General features: G+C 37.1%; 1 long non-coding RNA gene across 1 annotated transcript in view; it reads left to right on the forward strand.

Moving 5' to 3' along the window:
• Window positions 1-1,682: 1,682 nt before the first annotated feature.
• Window positions 1,683-5,354, forward strand: part of LOC118737508 — a 44,434-nt gene continuing 40,762 nt past the window's right edge. The window contains exon 1 of the long non-coding RNA XR_004992823.1: window positions 1,683-2,191. This is a non-coding gene — a long non-coding RNA (uncharacterized LOC118737508). The remainder of the gene's footprint in view (window positions 2,192-5,354) is intronic.

Raw genomic sequence — 5,354 nt, forward strand, 5'->3', positions numbered from 1 at the left:
CAAATACTAATGCATGAAAATCCTAACCTCAAAAAAATCACCCGTTACTTAAAACAGAAATGGGTGTCGGAATCTTTATTATTACCTGAAATAGCATTTTCTGACTTTTACTTTTTAAAAATAATTTCCTTCAAATGTTAGCCGCAGACAAAACATAACAATGACGAGCGATGCCGCACGTTGGTGTGAAATTGAAACCCGTGATGTCGGCAGTATTTGGTTTTCGTAAGTTATGGTGTGACCTCTGGTTCTTTTTCATTGGGGTTTGGTGTTGTGCGTCGATCAGCCAGCTATGATTCAAAACCTGGAAACCAACAATGCTCGCATAATTCGCTGGCTAATTGGATAGGCTAATCGAAAATTGGACCTAACGAATGGACCACCTACCGCGTTGTCGCGGCCTATAATTGAATGTTGATATTTCTAAACGGCAGATGCCACAAATTGCTCTTTCGGGTTATAATACTTAGGCATCTTGAACTATACCTATGGCTATTAAAATGTCAAAATATTGTTTCGGAACCCAATGAAATTTTACTTTAAAGAGAAAAGGGCCTATCCCGACTTAGGCAACTTTAATTGAACGGCACAGATATGTATGATAAATATGTTGCCGAAAATGGCTTGACGGATTTGATTGATTTTATTTCTCGTATTTGTTCGCTATGATAACCAGGTGGTTAAAAAAAAACTTTACAGAGTTGCCAGCAGTCTTAAAATTTCATATTAAGTAAATTGGAAAGATAAGGTGATTAGAGCAAACGAAAGAGGATTAGGAAGGCTTATAACCGAGAATATTTTTTTGGAGGGCTGCCACCTTTATTAAAAATTTTATTTTAATGTATTGATAAGATGAATTAAATATTACAATAAGAATACTAAACTAAAGAGTCTTAAGAAAGTTCACAGTAGCAAAATATTTTTTTGAAAAATTGTAAGTAATTAAATGATAGGCTAATTTAAATATTACAATATGGGTATCAAACGAAAGATATTTAGGTAATCTTTAATTTGGAAATATTGTCAATGGAGTCGCCTCCTATCTACATAATAAATATTATAAATCAAAAAAAATTTTAATTACAATTAACTTTACAATTGTCTACGTTTTGAAAGGTTGCCGGCTATCCAAAAGCCGAACATCAACAAAAAAAAAATGTATGTAAAAATAACATCTTATCAAATACTCGGCGGGCTAAGCTGCACCTTTAAAGTATTTTCGTAATGCCGGCAAAACCAGATGGCAATAATACAAATTTTTAGAGTGCAATATAGAGAAACAAGCATATGTGTACATTGGTATGTGTGTAAACAGTCTGAGCACCACAATGAGAGCAATATAAATATAATGTTTTATGTTTGATTTCTCAGTAACGAAATACATAATTTACTTTTTTTTTTGCGAATACATTCATAAAAAATAGCAATAAGGCCACTAAGTCAAGTATTCATTTTAAGCATTTTATAGCAAAGTGAATCTCGCCAAAAATCCGCCTTTCTTTCATAATAAACCATTTATGGTTAGGCAATTGCTCATGGTAAGCCATAATTAAACTCTGCATGATACCAAATAGCTTGCACCTCGAAAAATGCTATCTCTCGCTCAACAATAACGAGCAGCTATCTAGCTCTCTTGATGTACGAGTACATTCTCTGCCGACAAAGACCAGGCAGAAGCAACTTTTCCATTCAGTTCAAAATTTAACATGGCGTTGAACGGAAGTGTCAAACGACGGTTACGGACGCAACGCAGGAAATTCCGTGATGTTCGAAAAGCGTGGAGCCGATGCAGACACAACAACAAACTGCAGACGCGATGATAGTAAATAAAATTAATTTTTTGCATCAAATAACGGATTATAATGATACGCAGAGTGCGAGAAAGAAAAAAAAATTAAAGAGAAAATGTTAATGGAAGCCTAAGAGCAATGGAATGTGTATTGGTATATAGAAATCTTGTACACAAATACAGTTATAACAATAAAGTGTCTTCATAAATTATTGAATACCGATAAATTAAATGACTGTGTAAAGTAAGCAACAACATGACAACAACAGCATTAAACGAAAGAGAATGAAAATAAAAACATGAAATATGCCAACGAGAAGGCGGGATGGATTACACGTCAAATAAAATACAACAAAAAGGACAAAAGGCGACGAAACAAGAACAACTGCTGAAAAGGCAACGGTAACTACAAGCACTTATGTATATAATAAAATTAAGTAGTAAAAACCATTCTAGGAGATAGCTGGCAAGATGAAATAAAATACCCGACCCTGTTTATGTGTATGAGTACCTATGTAAACATTTAGATACATACATATTTACTATAAATTGAGTAAATAAACATCAAATTAAATGGAAGTATAAATATAACTGAGTGCTGGCGGGCGGGACCGAGTTAGGGCCGTTGTTTGAATGAGAAATTGCTGTATCAGATTCTTACAAGACCTTATCTTATTTGGTTCTAAACCCGTTTGTTGTTTTGGGCAGAGACCAAACAACTTCGCCGATTTTATGCCTCTTTTTTTGTCAAGTTGGGCCAGTTGTTCATCCCGAGTGCAGACAGCTCCTTCTGAACTTACCCTTTCTTTCGTGGTGCCGAGTCGATGGATCTTTTCACTGGACTATGTTTATGTCGTTAAAAATCCCGTAAAGTTCATCATTCTATCAACATTGGTACACGCGAACAGGGCCTTAGATCCTCAATTTTTATTCTTCACCTGATCTCTTCCACTACTTCCAGAGTAGTCTAAAAGCCGATTATGAAAACACTAAAAAGTTTAGATAAGCTGATAATATGCCTGGGCACAACCGTAATAGTTTTGCAAGGATACCAAACTGAGACATCGTCGCGTATAGGCAAAGTGACTTTAAAAGTGGCAAAGACAAGATGTGCGTCAATCTTCTCTCACGAATCTTTTCCAAGATTTGGTGAATGGTAAATAAGTACGTCGTATATGGTGAATTTACCAGGTCTAAGGTCATACTGATAACGCTTTGATCTATTACAAAATACGCTTGTATGATGTATTAGGAATGCTGTTCCAGCGGTGGTTGGCGCATGCGGGAGAATCACAATTATGGTAGATTGGGCAGAGAACTTAAATTCGAGTCGGTAGGCATGCGTTCATTCGAGCACATTCTACATAAGAGTTGAGGTATGCACTTTAGCAACTCCTCGCCACCGTTCTTGAATAGTTCAGCTGGCATGACGTGGGCTTGGAAGTTTCGTTATTTTTCAGCCCGAAAATTTATATTTGTACCTAATCTTAGTTGGTAGGTGGGACATCGATTTCGTCGTCTTCACCTTGCTGCCCGGTTACAACTTCTCTGCTGCTTTCAGTGTCATTTAACAAAGTAAAGTTTTCGCTGTATAGTTTTAGCTCAGTGAGGTATTGAAACACTCCCTAATTCGTGTAATTTTCTGACAAAATTTTCGACTGTTTTTCTTGTTGGCTAGCATTACAAGCTCTGCGAACCTACATACTTCGGATGCTACGTTACACCCAATTAACGTGTTGATTAAGGAACTGGCCATGAATGGAAATGATAACCTATCGCTCCCCGCTAAGAAAATCCAAGCCTGGAAATGTACGATGGATAAATGGCAAAAAAAAAGGTGGGATGCACCCCTCAAATGTCGCTGGACGCACCGGCTAATCCCAAATACATATAGGAAGGTGGATGTCACGTCCCCACGGCGAAGTAAACTTCAACCTCATGCAAATCTTGGCTGGTCATGGTTGCTTTAGAGCTTATCTGAAGCGTTTCAAACTTAACTACTGCGAATCGTGTGGAAAAAGCACAATTGAGGACATGCAGCACGTTTTATTTCACTTCCTGAGATTTGATATAGACAGGAACTAAATCTGCTCTGTGTTTGGTGAAGCTCCTACCCCAGAAAATATTGTGGAGCACGTGATTGAATCCCATGAAAATTGAGCAGCAGTGAAGCTGCGAATCGATAAACAATGCCGGAATCGGCGCAGGCCAACTGGGAGTTTTAGTTCGGGTTTAAGTTCCGCATTATCGGGGACAGGTTTTCGATGTTTTCTTCCTTCAGACGTTCGTCTGCCAGGGTGGATGATCGTAAATGCTTTCCGACGTAGTATCTTTCGAAAAGCTCCACGGATTTCTTGCCTATGAGCATAGCTTAAGTTTCTCTTTTTGGGGAATTCCAAGTAGCACTTTGCTTGGCGAATTCCGAGTAGGCTTCTACAGTATTTTTCCCTCAATGCAGTAATTTCCAGCGTGAGTCCCTCTGTAATAGCACGAGAAGTAGGGTCCAGTGCCATTATACACGATGAAAGACCCTTGGTCCTAACCTAGCTATCAATTTGTGTTACGATTTTCCCATTAACTTAACACACAGACTAATTGCTTCGATTTCCGTCTAAAATATGTTATAGTACTTACCCATAAGAACAGATAACTTAGTCTCGAGTTCAAAGATCCCTGCCACTAGTCCTTCTGGTGCTTTCGAGCTGTTTGTGTAATATTGCAAATGAAGATATTTTGAATATGTATTTAGTCATATTTGTGATCCGATTCGCTTTTGCAATCTCTGTGGGAATGATACAGATATAAATTTTATTTTCACCAATACTTGTGGTAGTTTACTAACGTCAGTATTTTGGTTTACTTTTTTAAAGAACTTAACAGTTATCAAATGAACACATACGTACATTAGGGCGGGTCAATTTTTTTTTGGCTATGCGCGTATAGCATAGGATGTACAATACATGTAATTCTAAGAAAATTTTCGTCTGAAATCAATTTGAAGTTTACCAGACTGCGAAAATAGGTTTCGAAGAAAATGGGAAAATGTTGACTGTGTGCCCCGTGGTGGAAGTCTTAAGAAAATGGTAAGTGCATAAATGAATTCTTCATACCAAAAACCGCTATAGCATGTTTTTATAGAAAATTTTAGCACTTCTTTACGACACTACAGTTAAATGCTGAGAAACCTATTTTCGCAATTTGGCAATCTCCAAATTGGTTTTAGACCCATGCTTTCTTCGGCAAATTTTCTTAGAATTACACGTAGATCCTTCTATGCTATACGCACATAGTCGAAGAAATCTCCCATACAAATACATATCTACGTCTGCATACTCATCGGAGTATCCTGCTGCTCTATGAATGAATTTTATTATTTGTTTTCGGTTATTTGTAGGCATTTGACTACATCAAAAACTATTTCAATTTTATTGCACTCGCTTTTATTATTCATGAAAATTTCATTTCTATGAAAATACATTCCTGAAAGCTTTTATGCGAGAACAAACAAACACTCATACGGAAATACCCCATAGGAAAAGCTGAGGTAGGTGTTTGGTGAAGAACT

Source organism: Rhagoletis pomonella, unplaced genomic scaffold (assembly GCF_013731165.1).
Source record: "Rhagoletis pomonella isolate Grant_MI unplaced genomic scaffold, Rhpom_1.0 Rhpom_scaffold_00004, whole genome shotgun sequence".
Taxonomy (NCBI): domain Eukaryota; kingdom Metazoa; phylum Arthropoda; class Insecta; order Diptera; family Tephritidae; genus Rhagoletis; species Rhagoletis pomonella.